Source organism: Lagopus muta, chromosome 4 (assembly GCF_023343835.1).
Source record: "Lagopus muta isolate bLagMut1 chromosome 4, bLagMut1 primary, whole genome shotgun sequence".
NCBI lineage: Eukaryota > Metazoa > Chordata > Aves > Galliformes > Phasianidae > Lagopus > Lagopus muta.
The window spans coordinates 6,530,326-6,553,072 of NC_064436.1; the positions used below are offsets into that span (position 1 = coordinate 6,530,326).

The 22,747-nt window shown below is 39.0% G+C and overlaps 1 long non-coding RNA gene across 2 annotated transcripts in view; it reads left to right on the top strand.

Moving 5' to 3' along the window:
- The window catches only part of LOC125691688 (uncharacterized), a 75,422-nt gene that overhangs the window by 31,650 nt on the left and 21,025 nt on the right, over window positions 1-22,747 (top strand). Inside the window, exon 1 of one of the 2 annotated variants that reach the window (XR_007376216.1) lies at window positions 7,622-7,665. The exons of the other annotated variant lie outside the window; for it this stretch is intronic. This is a non-coding gene — a long non-coding RNA (uncharacterized LOC125691688). Of the gene's footprint in view, window positions 1-7,621; window positions 7,666-22,747 lie in introns of those variants that run through there. 2 annotated transcript variants of the gene reach the window in all.

The window sequence follows — 22,747 nt, forward strand, 5'->3', positions numbered from 1 at the left end:
TTGAAGCTACTACTATCGGGTGAAATGTTACAAGTTGCTTTAATATGCTTTGCCACGAGGTTTATCATCACGAGTATATTCTGGAGTTGCTTCTCTCCTCAGTATTATACATTCATACATACTTACATTTCCCACAGTCTCTGGGGTGATTTTCCCGTTGTAGACTTTAGAACTGAAAAGTGACAGAACTTAAGCTGCTGATACGTTCTGCTGTGGTCTGTTAAGAACTTCTCTATCCTTACATTTTCACAAATTGAATTCGACACTTCAGAGGGGTTGGAAATAGGGAAGAAAAAGAGAGAAACTCAAACCTTCAGATTTCCAAGATTTTGCTTGTATTGTAACAGTGTTATTATGCACTGGTGGAAATCTCTTGATTTCAGTGGTTTCACTGTTGCACAGCTGGAATAAGCAGTGACTTTCAGTATTACAGATAGATAAGCTGTTACTGCTCTGTGCAGCTCTCGCCATATGTTCTTTGCTGAATCTTGGGGAAAATGAGCCATCAGTCAATGATCCATGCATTAGAAGAACCTTCCTCTGGAAGTATTGATGTACAAATGTGGGTAACCCTTTTTTTCAAACTGATATACAAGGTAACTTGTATAAATTTTGCTGAGAGAACTGGTGGATTCCTCTCAATTAGTCAAGAAATACAAAAGAAGCCATTGATATTTTCTGTCTGGTCAAGCAATAACCACGTGCTCCCAGGTGGAATTGTTGCTTAGGATGATTACTGTGCTGGAAGCAGATAAGAGACTTCTAGGAACCATCCTTTTTCTGCATCTTAAATAATGAAAAATTATTTTTAAAATTGTATAGCTCAGTATTTGATGGATTGAATGTTCAGTTGGATGAAGCTTTACATGGCCAGAATTTATTAATCAAGTTTATGCAATGGAAATCTTTACTTCTTAGAACTGGAGAGTAGTGGTTGGTGTGAAGCACGAGCAATAACTTGGATAGAAACAGTTCTTGTCAATCATAAGGAAAAATGGGAGAATAGCCAGCAGCAGAGCACTGACAGCTGTACGTTTCATGTAGAAGAATTTTTGTAAGTCTGAAAACCGAGAAAATCTGAATTGTAAAAGGAAAACTTCAAGTGAGGCAGTTTAGCCTAAGTACAAATTTACACTCAAGTTTTATGTTTTGGGGCATGCAATCCAATATCAAGTATGGATAATATTTCCTTCAAACCTCCAAAAATAACACATTGCTAAAGGCAATTCTTGTATTCTAGGCAAATAGTGACAGACTGATGCAATCAAGTAATTGGTAACATCAAGATCTTTTGTCCTCTGTAGACAAAAGAGGAAAAAAGGGTAATGGTCCTATCTTAAATTCTTGATTATTGAGGAATTTGAACCTGCTGGAGAAAAAAGAAATGCTGGAAAGGGGATGAGATACTGAAGATTGGTCTGGTGATGGGATACCTGTTTTGTGGAAAATAATTGCTAAGATGGGACTCCATCTTTATTTAACTTCCCACTTCTCAACACAAAGCTTCTGTATATAAGCTGTTAGTATCAGGCTGAAGTAGGACAATTAATAATGTGTATTTATTCTGGAGTATTGGCACCAGCATCATTGGTCAAGTTATCCTTGCAGCACATGTTGATGTAAGTTTTGTGTTGTGGGGGGCATGTAATGTGTGCTGCTGTTTCCTTGCTTGAAATAAGGCAGTGAACTGAGCGTACTTATGATCTTGGCCAGGAAAAGTAATCTTCTATTAAATCACTTTGATTATTGTATGCTAACAAGCAAACCTTAAACATGCGTTTTTCTTAAGGTTATGCTGATGATGAAAATCCTATGAGATCTGATGAAAGACAAAGAAGACCATTAGCTTGTCCCTCTCATTTGTCAGAGTCTATCCTTTAAGGCCAGATCTTGGCAGCAGGCTGAATAATTCAGAACCAGTTGGAAAAATTTAGAAGAAGAAAGCATGTTTGAAAATCTTTGCCAGAAGGTTTGTACCAGTGCAACTCCATTAAAACAGAATCAGGAGATACATAAATCAGCGATTCAGGGATTACATGATGAACTTGTGCAAGCACCCAGACAAATGAGAGATGAAGTACAAGGACTGCTATGAAAGAAATTCCTCGTATTTTATTATGCTGGCCCATAATGTCAGAGGCAGATGCTGGTGGTATGGCAGTAGGGACTGAACCTTCTTTCCAATATTCCATTTTGTTGCTGTGGGACATAACAGCAGAGGGGCAGTCTGTCAAAATGGCATCTAACATAGAAGTGCAGACAAAGCAAAAGTGTGTCACTGAATTCCTCCATGCAGAAAATAATGGCACCCACTGGCATTCACTGCTGTTTGCTGAACGTTTATGGAGACCAAGCAGTGGATGTGAGCACAGTGAGGCAGCGAGTGGTGCGTTTCAGTGGTGGCCACATTGAGTCAGGCTCTTTTTCATTGCTGGCAAAAAAGCACAGCTGATGATGGTGCCTATGCTGAAAAATAGTGTTTAGTAGCTGAGAATGTCCTCTACCAAACAGTGCTATTGTTCTCTGATTGTCTGTTGTAGCTTCCATGGAAATAAAGAGGAAGCTTTACTTTTGGAACAACCTGCGTACATGGTAAGTGTGCTGATATCTAATCAGCAAAGTGCCATTACGCACTTTGAAAATAGGTGTTTGATTTTATTTTTTATTTTTATTTTTGTATTAGATTGTTGTTGTATAGCAGTAGTTCTCAGAGGTGAAGACCGCAGTAAAATGTTCTTGTAAGAAAAAAAAAAAAAAGTTTCTTAAATTTAGCAAAGTGAGAATACAACTGTTATAATAAGCATAACAAGAAGGGAAAAGGCAAACTGTTATGTGTCAATATTTATTGTAGTCTGCTGGGTGCAAAACTGCATCTGATAGGTTTAGCATTTCTAGGGCTGCCCATTTAACTCCTGTAAGCTAGCACCAAAAGTCAGCAGCTTTTCCTAGTAATTATTTAGAGTCACAGACTGATAGAATGGTTTGGGTTTTAGTAAACTTACAAAGATCATCTACTCCTGCCTTCCTGTCATTGCAGGGACCTGTTTTGCTAGGTGAAGTTGCTGAAGCCCATTCAGTCTACCTTTTAACACTTTCTATTCAGATGCACCATCTTGCATGTAATTGCCCTCAGTCTAAGTACGATGTCTGTTTCAGGTTCTAAGTGCTGGTAATTGGGTTTTGTTCTGTTCTATAGATGACCACTGAAATTAACAAGACCCTTCCTGCTGACTTTGCTGAAATCTGAATCGTGTCTTTAATGAAAAATGTAATGTTGTGAGAGAAGCTTCAGTATATCAGGAAAGGACTGCTTAAACATTTGAAAACTCATAAACGTTTCAAATCCAATTTAGTAGTGGAGGGTTAGAAGTTAGAGAGAAAAGAATGAAATATTTTGTACGGTGCAAATCAGAACTTGGAGATATTACAGAACAGTTCTGTAGGAATGGAATGTTGTTTCAGTGTTAGATATTGAAAATGGGGAATCGATCTGAAGAAGTAGGGCACAAAGTATTTGTATGTTGTGACTTGTCCTTAGAAATAGCTGGTGTGAAAAACTACAAATACCATATATGTTAGTAGTATATTATAGTTGCTGAATTATGTGATTAATTCTCACTCACAAAGCTGCAATAGTTTTTAAATGTTGCGAATGGTATGTGTATAGTATTATGGACTAGAAAGCATGTTGTAAGGCTATTCTTTTTGGATAAGAGACCCTCAACAAAAGAAAAAAACACTTAACGAGCATCAAAGAAGCCAGGGCCTCCACACAAGGTGGGATTGTCTTGCTCTGTGAGTAGGTTGGGATGCAACAGGCAGGCATCAGGGTACTCCCTTCTGTCCTCCTTCTAAGCTTACCTCTATGCAAGGATGAGCAGATGTCCAGAAGTAACAGAAGCAAACATTAGAGTTTAATTAATTAGCAACACATAGGCTTAGGTTGCAACAATTTATGTTTCCGTATGTTTAGTTAAGCGTCAGGAAGATTTGTGAACCTGAAGTACTTGGCCAATGAGGAGCCAGGGGTGGAAAAGATAAGTGTTGGGAAATAGGGCATAAAAGCCTTAATGCTGTTTTCTGCAGGTGCTTCTGCTTGCAGGACACCCGCTACTGCAATTGCAAATAAAATCTGCTTTTATCAGAGATACTAACCTGATAAAATTATTAGGATAACTGTCACGGAGTTATCACGATCTATTGGTGTCTGTGACAGGGGGACAGCATGCCAAGTGGCCCGAGAAAAAGAAAAAAAAGAAAGGAAGGTAAGATAACACAGTATAATACAATTTAATTGGAATTGAGGCTAATAAATAAAATGAGAGAGAGTGTCCGCAAACCAAAAGCCTTAATCTCAATTGAAGGCGAAATGGCTGGGGTAGGTAGACTGTTCAGCTGGAAGTCTTTTTGCCCTGAGGTGAGCGCTAAGAATAAACATTCCCTGCTTTGAGTCCCCTTTACTGCTCTAAACTGTGTGCTAACTATTGTACTGAAAGCTGAAAGGAGAATAGATTGACTACTTTTCTCCTCGATCTTGTCCATATTTTACTCTCAAATTGCTATAATTTTTTGCCGTTCTGCTGGAATGAATCTTACAGTACATTTGAAGCTTTGGAAAAGGGAGTAGATTTCTTTAGGGGGCCTTTGTGGGGAAAAATACTTTCCTCTATTTAGGTGCTGAATTATTTTTCAGTGATCTTATTTTTTTGAAATAAAAGATGTGTGTAGTATACATATAATTTTGCCTTGAAAAGTTATTTTCTCAGTTTTTGCTGCAATCCATTCTGAAGTTTCACATACAGAATTCTTCTATTTATTTATTTTTATTTATGGTTAACAGATATTTCCTTTGTATGCTGTTAGATTTCCCAAAAAATTAATTGACATCTCAGGACAAAGTCGAAAGGACATTACTGTGCGTGATCCTGTGTACAGCTCTCATTGAAACTAATGAAAGAGATGCACATGTATGATTCTGAATTGAGAACGAAGACCAAACCTCATTTTATTTATTATTTATTTTTTAAATTACGTAGGAAATGACAAACATTTCAGATTTCAGATTTCTGTTGCTTTGCAAGCACCAGAACAAATAGAAATCTTGTAACAGAGGTGTTTCTCATCATAACTTGCTTATCTGAAAGCTTTCCCTAAAAATGAAGATGTGGATTCACCTTGCATTTTATCCATTATGCATATAGCATAATGAATGTATGGTACAGCTGTAAAAAAATAAATTGTTATGTATGAAATTACAGGGTATGGCATAAATGGCTTAAATGTACAATTACTGCCTGCTGTATTTAGAGCAAATAAGAAGACTGCTTGCCCTTTTTGATGCTTTCTGGAAATATAAACACTGGAGAGACCTGTTGCTTAGTTATTTGCAGGCTGATCAGGCTTCGTATTATCCCCAGGCACGTGTACACAGACATACAGAAAACTACACCTGTGCCTTACACTCCCCATTTTCTTTGCCAAAGAGTTTATCGTTGCTCTAGTAATGAGCAGCTCAAGATGAGGATTTAATTTTTTCCCTGTTCTCTGCTTAGAAAAAGCAGTGATTTTTGCTTTTAATAATGTGTTTTTCAAGATCAGAATGCGTACATCAAATTATTTACTTAAGCTGTGTTAACATGAAGAAACATTACAAGAAATCCTTTTGAGCGATTGCTTGCTTCCAATGGAATAACTATTCTCATACGTAGAGTGTGTCTCCCCGTGGATTTGGTGTACAGCTGCCAAGAAATTGTTTTTAAAATGTCATTCCTTTACATGATTGCGTTTCAGTCTAGTGTTCTAGCAGGGGCTCATGTTAGCCAGCCACAGTCAGCCATGAGGGGCCAGCTGCAGCCACCAGCAGCCACCACGCTGGTGCCAATGCATAGGATGAAGGCAAGTGAAGAGAGAGATTTCCTTGGGTCCTGGCTGGCTGGAGGGTATGTAGTGACCCCAGGAACTCCAGATGGCAGAGCCAGGGAGGAGACGTGGAAGGGAATCACAGAATCACAGAATGGCCAGGGGTGGAAGGGACCTCAAGGATCGTGAATCTCCAACCCCCTGCCACATGCAGGGCCACCAACCTCCCCATTTAATACCAGCCCAGGCTGCCCAGGGCCCCATCCAGCCTAGCCTGGAACACCTTCAGGGATGGACGGGGCATCCACAGCCTCTCTGGGCAGCTGTTCCAGCACCTCACCACTCTCTCTGTAAAGAACTTCCCCCTGACATCCAACCGAAATCTTCCCTTCCTCAACTTAAAACAGTTTCCCTAGGACCTACTCATCAGTCCTGTGTCCAGCTGTTGGAGGGGCAGAGCAGGCCCCTATTCAAAAGTCTCCAAGTGTAATTTTGGTTTGAATAACACTCACCTTCCATGTCCACAGCTCTTGGCACATCTAGTCTCAGAGGAATGCAAGTCTATGTCATAGGGTTTCCCTTCAGCAGAACTTGTCTGTCTCTAACAGGACTGTTTCCTACCACCCTCATGTATGCATTTGCGAAATAACGTGTAAATTAAAAACGGTAAGGAATCACCGCAGTTGGTATGGAAAGAAGGAATGCTCATGGAGGGAATAACACTGCCCTGGATGCTTTTTTCTTTTTTTTTTTTTTTCCCCAAACAATGTTGCTGGCACTGCAGCTGGGTCACTGTGGTGCCCTGCCTGCCTGCATCCCTTCAGGTCAGAGCTTAGGTATGTCCTAAGGTGAGGACAGGGGAGTGGAGAGTGGACACAGACAGGTTTTATCCTGGGGTGCCGCTTGAATGGAGCTTTAGTGTATACTCTTTATGGATGCAGCATCTATATGCTCCTATATTTATGTTTATTTATTTATTTTCCAAAGCTCCATTCCCAAGAGCTGGGCTTCTGTTTAATCTTAGTAACCACAGTTGGGCTGAAGAATGATTGTCTGTGTGCATTGGGGAAATGATGTCTTTTCTGCAATTCTTTTATAAGATTTGAAAAAACTGCAGAGATGGGAGGAATGCTGAAATAAAGGAGCTTCGCTTCGCCCTTTTAAAGTCTGTACAGTGCAAGTCTTTCATAATATCCAGTCTCATAGGGAAGCTGGGCATCTCGTAGAGATAAATGTAGTTCCCACTGCTACTCAAATCCATTTTACACCACATTGCATGAAAATAGGGTCATACTGTATTGCAAGTAATAAACTAGGATGTTATTTTGAGAGAGTTCTCCCTGTCTCTCTCCTACGGCTCCTTCTACACACTGATACGTGATATTTATATGTCCATATAACTACTTTATCTTTTTTATCTTACTGAGTTACAAATAATCTCTTAGTTTTTAAAGTTCTTCCTTTTTTCCTTCTCTTTCCTTCTTTCCTTTTTTACCCTTTGAGTTTTACGGATTTTTTTTAAACTTCATAATTTTAATTAATTTTAATTCTAGTGACTTGATTCACCTAATTTTAAATAGATTTCTTCTTTTTTTTTTTCCCATAATAATTTCCATTTGTATGGGAACTGTTGAGTCATGGCCTGAACCCCTGATTGATCACCTGAGGACAGGACTGAGTCAGCTGTGTGAGCACAGGTGAAGGCTGTAGACCCTATTTAAGGGCTGTTTGCCCCTGGGGAAGAATTTCTTTCTGGATATCCCTGCTCTCTGCAGTCTTTCTATGAACCTGGATCTTTGGATACAGGTGGGCATTCCTTTCCTGTTCGTTTCTTTTCCTATTTTCACCACCACAATCTTTCCAGTTGTAACACTGACTGTAACACCATTCATAGTTATTCATCACAATTCCTAATGTCTGCATTGAATGGCAAACATGTACTTCTTGGAACAGAATTAGAGGTTATCCTTTAACATAAAATGCCTATTAGTCAAAGGCAATTATATTTAAGACTTTTTGGTGCTGACTTACAGCAGGTCCTCGGTGCTTAAAAGCTGTTAATGTGTTTCAGAAACGTAGTGCCACATGTTTGTGAAGTACTTCCATGTTCTTACTTTTATAGGTGTAATTCAGTTTTTGAAAAGGTCTTGAGTGTCTGCTGAGATATGTTTCAGGCTCTTTTCTGTAAGTGAGAAGTCTTTTTATTTTTATTTTATTTTATTTTTTACTGCTGTAGCAGTAAGTGCGATTGAATGAAAAGGTAATGACTTACCTCTTCTAATATTACATGCGGATGCTTAGAAGCTCTCCTCAGTACTGCTTAAAACTATATAATAATATGTGTTTATCATTGAGCATTTACGAGAGCTCAATAAGGAAGCAAGTTTTCCCTGTATTGTAGTGTTTGTGGAAAGAAAGAAAGACAGAAGGGAAAACAGGAAGGGAAAACTCAGAGCTTAGTGTTTGGATCCATATTCCAGGCCAGCCTCAAAATCAGGAGAGGAAGCCATGCCCATGTTTGACTTTTTTTTTTTTTAAGACATTATTTGCTATTCACAGGTTTCCACCATGTTTTCTGTTTGTTTGAAGTACCACAAGGGTAGTTGAAAGTGTTTTAATGTAATCCAACAAACGTGTCTTTGAACAACAAAAAAATTGCAAGTATGGTCTGTGACTGATTTCATCACAATTTCTTTTTTTTATTTTTCTGCTACAGACTGGGCCTCTAGAGGTGGCTTTCCTCTATTATTTATTTTCCTGTCACACATCCTATCAGCTTAGGCTAGAAAGTGTCCCTTCTGGTAGTTGCCAAACACAAGGTCTGTTCACACAGAAGTTCTGGAACACGTGCAGTGTTGGTTGTGCAGCTGATTACATGGGAACTTGGCAAATTATAATAATTACATTCCTGTTCATGAAGTTTCTGCTGTACAGGGAACTGGAGCGGGTGATACTCATTTGCAATTACCTTTGTGAACCGCTGTAATTATGCACTTGGAAAATGACAGCATTTTACTTTTCCTCATTGTTCAAAGAACAGATGACTGTGGGCAAGAAGTACCTTGCAAAGGCTCTGAATTACACTTAAGTGTTTGCTGTTCAATGATACTTAATCCTGTGTTATTACTTTTACTATTTTTAAGTACTTAGTTGAGGTTTTTTTTTTAACCACTGGAGTGTCTGATTGTTCTGGCTTCCAATTCTAGTTAATGTACTAACTGCTGAGTTATCAAATGTACTGTGTGTGTACACATGCCGTGTGAACCCATCTCTGTTACATAAAGACCATGCCATGTATGTGGGGACAAAGTGGATTTGATACCTTTATCTTATGACCACTTCAACTTCAATCCTTCTCTCCAGGATTTACAGTGGCATTTCAGGGGTTACCATTCAGAGAAATAAAATGCCCAACAAAACTTCAGAGGAAAACGCGTTCTCCTATAAACCTACGTAACATTCAGTTTGTAAACTCAATGCACACCTATAGGGAGTGTGAGTGTAGAATGCAGGATAACATGTATAATTTGCTTTTAAAGCACATTTTTTTTCTCTGAAGTTTCAAAGAGTTATTTGTTCTGTTTCTCAAGTTTGCTTCAAGTTAGTTTTTTAGTACATGGCTACAAACCTTTCCCAAAAGAGAGTTTACAGGAAGAGCTTGGAAAATTTAGGTTTTCACATGCAGTCATACAGTTGTCTGAAGTGATATCACTCAGACTAAAATTGCAGCTACACTACACCATGGTGAGGGGCTTTGGCTTAGAAAAGATCACGGTTCTTTTTTTCCTGTGATATTTGTAAATATATTTTGATTTCTGTTTGGTCAAAGCAATGTTTTGAAAGTGAGTTTATTTGTTAACCTGGATGCCTTTCCCAGCATTTGTGGTAATATTTTTTATTCATGAACTTGCATTTAAAAATGTCCCCAGCATTATAGCCTTTCGCATACCATAATACTGTTCAATAGTCTAATAATATATAGTCCTCCTGATGTAGGGTGTAATTTCAGTGTTCCTTTTCCTAGATGTTTATCCCTAACTGAACTTAATTTGCAGCCCTGTGACTTGCGTAACATGGATCACCATTTCTCACCAAAGGGTGATGCTGGCTGCAGCTCTGCGTGCGCTGAGAGCGGCTGCATGCAGTACCCAAGGGACAGGTCCAGAGCTGTCATCCATTTGGCTTAGAATTATGAGCCTGGAGGCATAAATCTCGATGTCTTTCATATCTCAGATATAAATATTCAAAAATTTGGGATGATGCAGGGTGTTTTATGAAGATTTTTGAAGTGAAGATGAAAGGCAAGCATCTGAAGACCACTTCAGCTGCTGAGTAGAAATAAGAAAGATGAATATAATGGCATTTCTTTTTGGATGCAGCACAAGACATTAACAGTAGAGTGTTTCCAGTGGCATAATGAGCTGTGAGAATTTTGGAGGGTGGAAACTCATATTATAAAGCCTGGATTAAATGTGCATGTTGAGAATACTGAACGTTTCCCCCTTTCCTTTTACGTAACGTTTGTTTATGAACTTCAGTCAGGGTTCTGGGCTTTATTTTCCACCGTACACTTGACAAAATGTGGGCTTATCGAATCCCAAGTCTCTGCAGCATCTATCAGAGATGTAAATGAGCAGTGGCAGTGCCACGCACTCCAGATTGCACTGATGATTGCATTGCCATGGTGATAACAGAGCATACAGGTTCCTGAGGTGGCATCAGTAATGTGGCAGTCTGAAACTTAATCAATGTTCCGCTACTTCTCTGTATTTCAATATCACTTCAGGAAAATTGAATTCTAGGCAGTTGTCAGTCTGGTTTATTTCCTGTGGATTTCTTCTACGCACTTTCCCTCTTTATTTTATGCTCTGATCATAATACAGTAATTGAAATCTGTGTTGGTCTGTCATACTAACTATATGACTACCTTGAAGAAGGCAGCCTCTGCCTGTTGTATTCAGCAGCAAACCTGTGTGAAATACTTTGGGCCAAATACTTCAGTAATAATTTTTGTGCCAAAAAGATAATCTTTTCAGAAGATTCACCTTGGGTAGGTTTGTTAATATGGAAAAACTTTAAGCACCATATAGGATTGGAAGATGATTTTGCCTGTTGATAGTTAAAGCTGTCAACAATATGCAAAAGGATGCTGTCTCCTAGATCTTAAAAAATACATTGAGTAAAAAGGTATCTTGCCCTTATGAAATGTTAATATATTTACAGCAGCATTTCAGTGTGTCTCAACTCTGAGAGAAATTTGACTTTTAAAATATTCTCAACAAATGATTATTCATGATAAGGATTGTATTGATAGTATAATTAAAGGCAATCAGCCAGACAGGGTTCTACGTAGTTTTGGAGATGAATTTTGGTAACTTTAAAAAGAAAGGCAAGTTCTTCCCATGTGAACAATCTTGGTTCGTATTTGTTCAGAAGTAGGATAAAAACCTCTATGTTTATTACATTTCAGTACTAAAAATTGTAATTTCTCTTTTTTACAGCATCACATTAATGACATTTATCGTGCAGAGGTGCATAAAAGTGAATTTATGTCTTAGGGTCATAAACCAAATAAGCTGTTCTCTGAAGGTCTGTGACATAAGAGGGTATTGTAAACGTATAATGCAAGTGTTCTGAGACTGAATGTAGACCCGTCATCGTTTCCAGGGTCTTTTCTTACACCACAATTATTCCGAAACAGCTTTTATTGGTTTATGAGGAGCTACAGAGTGTGGAGGGTGAATGCATTTTGTTAGCCCATCTATGGTCGCTTCTAGAAATGGCATGTCAGAAGACAGTGAAGCTGAGATGAAGCTATACCCAAATATGTCAGTGCAGAACATTATCTATCTCTCTTTCTGTATTTAAGCAGTACACTTCATACGCAACCAGTTCCAGTTCTATAGTAGCAGTAGTTTAAGAGTTTCTAGCTCTTTTTATTTTATTCAGATGGATTTAGTCCATCATTTGTTAGAAGCGAGCCATCTTCTTTGACTGAACTAGAGAACCAACTAAAAGCTATTATTGACAGGTTTCAGACTAGAAATTGGGGCACTGGGGAGGGGTCTGTCTTTTTTGGGTTATTCTAAGAGATGTCACCTGTACTGGAAGCTGACCTCTGAAGCCCTTGCTCATGGTCTCCCCTTTGAGCAAACCTGTCCTTTGCGCCTGCATGGCTGGCAAGAGCCATGGTTCACAGAGATTACAGGACTGACTGCAAGGTTAACCTGTTCATTAACTTTTTTGGGCAAAATAAGTCCCACTGACTCAGAATTAATGTACTGAAAGTGTGGTATCTATTTCTTATCAACTATTTAGCACATAAGATTTCATAATGCTTTAACCTTCCTGTAGTTTTTCCACTCAAAGAAATATCTTAAGTTCCATTGCAGGGCTACGTTAACTTGTGGTTGGAATCATCTGCAGTGCACAGTGCCCTCCAAACTCTTAACTCATAGACTAGCTATATCTTGTGAGAGATACTGAACAAATACCTTCCTTTTAACCTCCTGCTGAGCAGGAGGGATGTCTGTAAGAAACCTTTATCACAAAAGCAAAGTTTTAGAGGGCAGAACACGACTCGATGGGAATACAGGACAAAAATCACTCTGAGGCAGACCTGCAGGTGCATTTGTCCCTGAAGTCTGATTTCAGTTGTCCAAAATAGCTCTTATGAAGCTACAAGTAACTGACTGGTTTGGTGCCAGAACTTCCCAGCTGAGAGAGTGAAGAGCTGTTACCTTTCCTTTGCTGTCCTGTTTTCATGCATTGCTACTGCCAAAAATCTGCAGGGCAGTAATATCTCTTGCATCTAAAGAGTATGAACAAGCCATGAGTACAGTTGGACCCCTGTGAGTTACAGTAACTGTTGTTTGACTCCTTCAGGCCATTGAAAGCCAAGCAACCGTATGCTCTGCCCACTTAGATAAGCCTACAGTAGTTCAGAAAGTTTCTCAGGGAAATGCAATTAGTAACAGGATTTAATAAAAGCAAAATAACGGAATATGAGGAGTAGAGTCACTATTCTTTTGTTCTTCCTATCTAATGCAAGATAATACTGAGAAGGCAATTACATTACAACTAAATGAATTAAACAAAGCTCCAAAACATAAATTAGAATTTAACTGTGCCATTAAAAACTAATTTAATTTGCAAGCCATCATTACTAGATAATAAAGACCTACTGCAAAATGTACAACAATCTCTTGTGAACACAAGAAAAAAAGCTGGCAATAAATCTTGTTGAGCAGATGAGTTTCTGTTACATTAGTAGAGGGGGAAAAAAATGCTGAATGGATGTTTTAGTGCATAATGAGAACTGGGAAGTAATGGAACAATTGGGCAGCTTAGTTTTAGTCATAAGTGGTTTTAGAGTTAAGGAGTGACCCTGGGGAATGTTCGGAGGAAATGTATATGCTGTTGGTTTTTTTTGGTTTTTTTTTGTATGAATTTTTTTGGAATCAAAATAGCTTATGAATTTACAGCGGCGTTAGGTTGCTAGCGTATACTGGATGTTATCCTAAGTTTCAGAATAGGCAGTGAGTTGTTCCCAATTTCTTATATGGAATTGTATGGCATGGAAATACTTAGCATGAATGTGTATCAAAATATACTCATTTTCCTCAGTAAAGAATATTCTTCAGGCTGATGAATTTCTGTCGTGCCTTAGTTTCATTTAGCTTCCACAGTTTTCCTTTAACTAAGTGTGCCTCAGTTTCAGTTCATATTAGCTGGGGTAGAACCTGCTTCCAACTTTGCTGCTATGAGCAAACTTTTGCCTGGTTTTTGCTTATTCCCTTTTCTTTTTTTCCCTTTTCCTCCGTAGACTTCTGCTGTCCATTTGCAGTCCGTGTCAGAAATCATCCAAATCTCGGTATTTCTTGTTGCATTTAGAACAGTTGCTCCAGGCAGCCCGTGTCTTGATAGTGCAGTTATTCTGCAGTTATTTTAGTACAGTATCACCTGCAAATATGCCAAGAGCCACGTCCTGCAGGAACTTCCCAAAACTAATTTTGTTGCAGCTCTTCTATTACTCGGCAGTGCCAGCAGATGGCAGTCCAGTACTTCTAGTCTGCTGGTGCTCCGGTTTTAAAATTAATGCGATTAATACAACTTAGAGAAACGCTTTTAGCTTGATTATTCTGATGATTTTGCTATCTTTTCTTTACCAAGAGAGGTTTTGCCCTTCGCCTTTTCTTCCATGTGAGACCACCGTCCAAACTTTACCCCTGAAACGTGGTTATGCAGAATGAGAGTCAGTCTGTGGAAGTTGCTGCGTAGTTCGTCCCCGTGGCATTGGCAGAACTATATAATTTATATGCTTCATATTCTAAGACTCCTTCCATCTGAGTAATTTTAATCGGCCTACCTGCAGTTCTCCCAGTGGCATCATAAGGTCAGATATTCCCTTGTCTCAGTGGCTGTGTTGTGTTGATGTATGAAGGTAAAACAGGTGCCATGCTTGATCAGGGAGGCATGAGGAATGTAATTTGTAATTTAGGTCCCACTCTTGCAAATGCTTACGCACATGCACAACTTTAGGCATGTGAGTTGTTTACTAGCAGTTAGAGCTACTTGGGGATTTAGTATTCTTACGAGTGATCGCAGGATTGGGGCATTGCTTGTAAATCAACATGTGGAACTGGCCTGGGTACTTTAATCACATGGGATATGGGGAAACTTTATTCCTGATAGCTGGTGTTATTTTACAGAAAAATCTCTTTTCTCTCTCATTGCAGCCAGCACAATTAGAGTTGTCATAAAGATGATTCTTATCTCTAAACTCACTGTACATTTTATTTTTGCTCTTGTTTATTATTTATGTGTTCCCATAAAAGCGTCTCATGCTACTTCTGTTGGTGCATACATAATACTCACCTTAAGAACATCTTATAATAGAGCAGTATAGACCTTATCTTGTTAGGGATATGACTTTTCCTGACAAGAGAGAACATTTGGGAACTCTGGGGATGCTGAAAGCTATGGCTGAGCAGAATAATTATCCAGAATCTCCTGGGCTGTCATCTTCACCAGCTTTTCCCAAGGCAGACTTGTGCAGAACAGTGGAAAGGAATAAAGATTTGACAAAGGTTTTCAAAAGGCACTTGAAATCTGTCAACACACATGATTGCATTTGGGGGAAAAATAAAGTAAAAAAAAAAAAACAAAACAAAAAACAACCTCTAACCTTTGTCTAATATCACTTCCCATTCTCTCTGAACGCCACAAAGTTGGTAAAAGGCATTTATACACATCGATGGTAAATTAATGTACACAAGTATGCTTCTTGTGAAATGAGTAGGCTAACCTCAGTGACTAGTGAACAGACTTGCTTATAATCTGATCCCAAGGCCAAGGTTTTATAGCTCCTATGGCTTTTCTTCTCTCCAGACTGCTTTAACTTTGAACCTTCAGATAGCATTAATCTACCACCACTGGGTTTGCTTGAAGTTGAAAAAAAAATAATAATAAAAAATGAGAGGTTATAATATCTCCACAGGATGAATCTTAGAGGAGGCTTAATAACACTAGTAAAGTGCTGTTATAAAAAGTCTGGGAGTGGGTGGGAATATGTATAAATGTACTGTTCCGTACTGTTCCTTCACTCTTGCTGTGACACCAGTCCTGCCTGAAACAGGGCTAGGATCAGCTGCCCCTGAATTAAACAACATCTAACCCTGTAATTAGTGGTGCAGAAACCAGCTGAGCTTCGGAGAGTATAGAACGTTGGCTTAATTTGACTCAGGGTTAAGGTGTGGTGTAACACATTCTCACTGATAAGTTGCCTTTACTGGCACAATTCCACCAAAAAAAAAGTACTGCTTGTGTGACTGTGAGTACTACTGCAGAATTAGCCATTAAATTGTTCTAGGGGTTTGGGGAGTTTATATAATGCGCGACTATAACACAGAGTGATTAAAAAACAGGTAATCACCCATGATGCTAATGGGCCCGTTGCCACAGAAAAGAAATGTCAATTAAAATTCTTATGAATTATTTACACATTTGTGTCACCCCTATAATTTGATTCTAAATTGAGTGTTAGCTTTAGGTCAAAGTTTTGTGCAGGGATCTGTAACCCTTCAGAGCTGCACATGCACTAGTTAGCTATAGGCGTATGTGCAAGTGTGCTGGAGTTCTTTCTTTTAGCTGCCAGTCTATTAAAAAAAAAGAAAAAAAAGCATCAGGATCCCTGTTTGAAGCCCTGCTGTAATTTTGCCTCCTACAGGAATATACTTTACATAGTTCTAAAAGCTATCTTCTCCCAAGGATCCTTGATCAGATAGATATGAAGAAATGACCAGCTGTCAAGCAAACAAGTTCTTATTTTACTTCGATTTTAGGTGATTAGTATTCAGCCTCTAGCAGTAGTGTAATGAGCCAGACAATTAAAAAAAAAAAAAAAGACATTGTGTGTATTTGTGTGTAGTGCCTTCCTTTACCTTTATGTTTTGTTTGAAACAAATGTGAGATGTTATTATTTTAGTAATCTGTAAGGTGAGAGATTTCACAAAGGTCTGAAAGTGCCTATGTGCTTCCTAAAAGGTGTTACTTGCCATACTTATGAACATTGGCCCACAGTGATGCAGGAGTGTAATGCATGTTGCAATTTCTAACACTGCGACAGTAGATCAGATGAGGGGCTGGGGTATCCTGTATGTGTTAGGAGCATGCAGAAGAAGCATATTGTTTAAAAAAAAAAAAAAAAAGGTAACATAATAATAGTATTGAAAATCAGATGATTTGACTGGCTGATGGTTTTTCTTCTGTTGGCTGCTGTGACATTTTTGTGTGCCAAAAAAACCCCAACTATAATTTGAAGATTTGCAAACAATGCTTTTCTTGTTAGATGTTAATGGACAATTGGATGGTTACTGTCAGGACAAGCAGATCACTACTTGATTTGATTCTGTGTCCTGCCTGCAAGAGGGTGTAGTCTGTTCTCTCATACTCTGTGCTCTTGTGGCCAAGAAGACCAAAGTTATCTTGGGTATATTAAAAAGAGTGTGGCCTCCCCCTTTAGTCTGTCCTGGTGAGGTCACATCTGGAAGACTGTGTCCAGTTCTAGGCTCCCCAGTTCAAAAAAGACAGGGATATCCTAAAAGAACTCAGCAGAGGGCCACAAAAATGACAAAGGGCCTGAAGCACCCCTCTTATGACAGAAGACTGAAATACCTGTGGCTGTTGAGCTTGGAGAAGACTGAGAAGGGATTTCTCAAAGCTTATAAATATCTAAAGAGCTGGTGTCAAGTAGGGCCAAACTTTCTTCAGTATTGCCCAACAACAGGAGAAGGGGCAAAAGGCACAAGAATGGGAATGCAGGAAACTCAAATGGACTTGAGGAAAAACTTGTTTATTGTGATATGATTCTCTCTCTCTGTTGCCACATCTGTTGATTGTTTTTATTATTACCTTGATTTTTTTAGTAGCAATGATTTAAATTTAACAGATTCAGTTGCAAGTGTAGCATTTACCAATTAACAGGGATTTTTTTCTTCTCCTATCGTGGCTGGTCATGTTCCACTGGTTGGATTGGCCAGGTTCATGTCCAGGTGATACTAGACAACAGAGCTGTGGACTGTAGGATCAGTCTGACTGTAACGGCTTGGAAAAAGACACGCACTACTGATATTGCTTAGATATTAAACACAAAGACCTCAGACTTCACTTTGCTTCAGATGGACTTAGTATGGTTGGAGGCTCTTGTTTGCATGCAAATTATGTGCACTTGACCTCATTATAACTGAAGGACAAAACGTTGCTCCTTTGTCCAGAATCTAACCAGAGCAGACCTAAGCTTTCATTAGATCTATCTTTCCTATGTGTTTCTCTGTTTGCAGCAATACTTGACTCTGTTATTTGTTACTTATTAGAAATAGTTTTTGCTGCTTGTTTGTTGAGCTTGCAGGATCTGGTCTTGTGTCCTTCTTCTCCCAGTGACAGAGACACACATGAGGGAGAAAAAGCATTTATATTTTGTGGATACTTTGTGTGTGGAGTGGAGAACTGGTTTGCTGACCATGGAAATGTGGACTCTTATGGTCTTGGGGCATTTGGTTGGTATTTGTTAGGTTTGGTTGGTTTTCTTTTTTTTTTATTACTGAACGTAATGGAAAAGTTCTTATAGAATATCCATGTGTAGCATGGGAGAGGTGAATTCAAATCTTCCCTCTCTGTCAGGCCTGCAGTGGGATCGAAGTTTGAATTGTACAGTGCAGGTAAATATTCTACGTGAGGAGATACTGTGAAGCGAATGGACTTTTAAGTTCTCACTACTTTTCTTTCACTTAGCGATGCTTCTTAACACTTCCTATTCTCTCCTTAGAACAGGTTTTCAGGATCCAGAGAACAGTTCAGCAGAAACCAGTCTATTGGCACTGGAACGATGCTGCTGAAAATAATGGCTTCTTATGGTTATTGGCATGTTGCTGAAGGTTTGCAATTTGTGACCTTACCAATGCTCTGGGAACCCTCTGCAGTACCTAAGTTAATGGGATAAACCTGACAGCTCTGATGTTTTACATCTTGTCTCAGATGTCAGGTTAATTTGTGCTTCCATGCAGCCTCTCCCTCCTCCTTTTTTCTTTTTTTCCCTTTAACAGTATTCTTAGATGTTAGTTGTTCTCATGGTAGTATGCTGGGACTTTTACTTCTGTAAAGCCCCTAAGTGATCGGCTGATTTTCCTCACTGCATTCCAAATGTATGCTCTGTTTCTGACTTCATAAGTACATATTTTATCTTGGCCTACTTGTGTTTCTCCTTGTCCTCGTCTTCACATCCTACTTCTTATTTCATTTTCTTAACGAGAGTGATATTCATATTATAAATGTCACTTTCATTATACCTAATCTAAACCAGTGTTAGAATGATCTCCTTTAATTTCGTGTATAAGAGTTTTTTGCTCCCTCCCCCCCCCCCCCCCCAAACCTTACAGCAGCAACTGGTGGGTGGTGGGCGAAAGGGGAAGCCTGCAGAATGAGCTTTTTTAGAGAAACCTGTGTTTACTGCATGCCATTTCCTCCTCCATTGAAATGTTAAAATGCAAACCTTTTCAGCAGTTGCCCCTGCCCATTGCAGATAGTGTTCTCTTTTCTTGCTGTTTTGTCCAAAGATTCATTATCTTACCTTTTTTCAAATTGAATTTCAAAAGGCCCATGATTCCAGTCTAGCCAAGTTGTTGTGAATTTTATTGCTTTCCTGTTGTGCATCTGTTGATTCTCCCATTTTGTATCATCAGCACATTTCATCACTTCAGTGCATTTCCCTCCTTTCAGGTTCTAAAGTAAACAAAATCAATACTAATGTCACGATATTCGAGTCAACTCCCTTCATTCAGAGCTGCTTCTCCTTATAAGTACCTTCTGGCTCTGGTGTGTGAGATAGTTTGTTACCCATTCAAGCAGCTCACCTCCTATAGCTCACATATGAAGTGAGTATGAGACAGTTTGCAAGGCACCTTACAGAGTTCTCAATTAGAAGTGGAACATTGGTTCCAGTCTGATTTGAAACTGTTTGACTAAAAATTTGTGTAAACTCTTTAAAAAGTGAACAAATTCAGGGAGGTGGAGGTTACATGCAAACAGCAGAAGAGCTCTCAAACACTGAAAGCTGCTGCCTTATTTCTGTGTTGTAAAGCTCTTCTGTGGATCATAATATTACAGGACAGCTTTTTAGCTGGTGAAAATTGGTGAAGCTTGACTGGTCTCAGTGTTGTTACAGTGATTTATGCCTGACTAGCACCTGGATCAGGCTGCTTCAGTGATGAATGACATTAATGCCCTGCCATGATGATATTTACTATCCCTGAATATATTGTTTTGTGACTTTGATATCAGATATTATGATTGCATGCACACATGATCTTCCATCATGATGAGCCTCAATATATCCCAAATGGAGAGGGTGAGTCCCTGACGTTTGTGCTAGAAGGGTAACTGTTGTCAGCTAATAAGTTACAGGCTAGGTTCTAATGTTGGCTGCTGAAACAAACCAGACAACATTAGACTTTTGCTTTCTTCAGAGCAGACCTAGGCTATTCTCCAAAATGTTTACAATCAATATAAAAACAAACATGTCTTACAATACAAAGCCATAAACTGTTATTTGCTCTGCATCAGTAACAGCTGTAATATGCTTTAGGTAGTATTTAAGGAGGAGCTTATGCAGCAACAGACATCTGGAATGATATTCATCAGTCAGTGTACCTGCGAGGAAAGAGCTCGTGAAAAGAGGAGGGAATGAAAATATTTAGGGGATTTCACTTTGTACAAGGACAGTGACACGACAGTTAACTTTGAAGTGGACACTAGGTTTTATTGTACTCGTCATTTCACCAAAAATGTAGTGAGGAACAGTCTACCCTTAGAAATGCAGTCTCAATAAGCAAGAGAAAGACTGGAAAGGGATGGAAGCATCAAGATGCGAAGTGAATTGATTACAGTTATACTGAAAGTAAGTACCTTCAAAGGAGTTTTATTTATATCCCTTGAAAAATAATACATTGTAAGCGAGCCTTCAAAAAAGCTGAGAGATTCACATCTTCGTGAGGCCCATCCTATTATCTCCAGTGGCATGTACAAATAAAACAGAATTTCTTTAGTGCCCTTTGACTCCACAATAAATTCCAGACAGAAAAGAGATGCTATCATTTCATTTCTACAATATGAATGTTATCTTGGCTTCCTATTTCAAGTTCATGTACTTGTGCCTGGTGTTAACAGTACTGTCTGTTGGCAATAGCGCCTACAACAACTTCTTAAAATATAGTGGACAAAGGGCTGGTCTGCAATGCTGCAACTATTACAAGCTGTATTTATTTGCCTTAAAAAAAATGGAAGGAAAAAAGTCTATAGTTCTACTTCACCAGAAAAGCACTACTGTATCTAAAACTGCCTGCATTTGGACAGTTATCTAATTCAGTTTTAATGCTCAAGTGTTGCAAGGTGAGCTGTCCCTCTTTGTCACTGTTTCAGGATTGTTTTCAAGGTCTTTTGGCAGGGTAAGAAGCAGGGTAACAGCACAGAGCACAGTCTAGCTGTGTTTGAATCTTTATCCTTTCACAATAACTATTGTTATGTCTACTGATCTCTTCCCTGTATTGCACAGCTTAATTGTGTTTGTCAGCAAAAAGGACAAATTGGGTTTTAAAGGTGCACTGGGGCTTTCCCTCCCAACAAATCTGTTGGTTGTAATGAATGGAAGAATCGCCTTATGCATTTTACAAGGCGTTTGGACTGGAAGATCTATCTAGTCAGTCACTCACTTCATTCTTCTGTATTCAGTGTTTCCTAATACTCCATTAAGGTGGTCACTGCTGTGTCCTCATAAACCCATCACTCAAAATTACTATGTTCTTCCATCCAGGAACTTGCCAGTGTCGCCACTAATAGGAATGAGAAGACAGCCAGTCACCTCAGCGAGACCAGTTCTTGGCTTAGTGAACCTTACGGTTTGTGTAATAGGTTCTGTGGGCTTGATTCTTCATTGCTTTCACCTTGAGTAGCCACCCATGCCCATACAAAATGAGTGTTCAGAACGGTCTCATTTAGTATCCAGACAGGGCAAATGTCAAGGAGTGCAGAGTAGTATGGAATTAAAAGTCTCTGATTTCAGTATTATTTCAAATTAAGAATGCTTTTTGTAGGCTTAATTTCCTGTTTTGAGGTCCTATTCTTAGTCAGGAACGGAGAGCGTGAATAATTCAGGCACTGCCTTTCATAATTTTATAATGCAGCGTGTTTTACATATTCCTAGTTACAATATAATCGCTGTCATCTTTTTCTGTGCAGTATTATTTCGTTACTTCTGCCACAGTGGGCAAATACCTTGCACTATCATAGAGCGCTGCAGTAGTAGCTAAGAAGGTAGTCATAAAATACATCTTCTGAGATCTCAAGATACTCAAGCCTGATAGGATTACACTAAGGAAGTAAATGAATGTTGTGCTGCAGTAAAAAAACAAAAACAAAAACAAGGGCATTTAGTAGTTGCTGCTGGATTCATACTAACAATCCTTGGGCCTCAAATGGGTTTTGGTATTGAGATTTTCAGTGAGTAAATAGGCAGGGAACCTGTGGACTACTGTCATCTGTTGCAAGTCCCACAACATATTTTATTTAGCACTCAGGTAGCAGTGGTAGTGACTAAGAGGACCACAATTCAGAGTGAGTGTTTTTGTGAGACAGCAGTAATGAACTCTCTCACTTAAGGTGCATTAATAACACAGTTTCCATGTGTGCTGACTGTACCCTGAGCTACAAATTAATTTGTTTTGTTCCAAATGCAGTTAGCTGTACACCCACGTGACAGCTGTCTTGAATGTAACCAGGTTAGGTGCTGGTGGTGAGGATCACTGCTCTGGCTTTCGTAGGAGCTGACCCAACACGTCTGCTGAATGGAGCTCAGTTGCTTTTTGGACAGAAGCAGAATAAATGAAATGGGCCAGATTGAAGTAGACTGCTCATGCCTTTAATGGGCGCCTCCTGCTCCCTGTCTGACTTGGTCTCCATGAGCCTGCTGCATATGAAATGCTCAGAAAAGACAATTTTATATATTTGAAAGAAATAAAAAATCACAGCCTGAAATAGCACATGGGTTGTTTGTTACTGACAAGCAATATCATAAAGGCTGCTGCTGGGAGCAGAGTGTATCTGTCAAAATGTAAATTGTTTGTGACTGAAGCTCCCTCTGCAAAGATACAGCACCTAACTCTTCAAAGACCTTCTGAGAAACAAAAACTGTACGCGTATCATACCTCACTGTAGAAAAGCCTATGAGTGGACCTTTAAAGCTATCTCCCAGGGTTTCTTTAGAATTCATGGCAGATAATATTCCAGGACATATTTTTTAGTGCAAATTGCAACAAAGTTGATTTAAAACATGTACAGA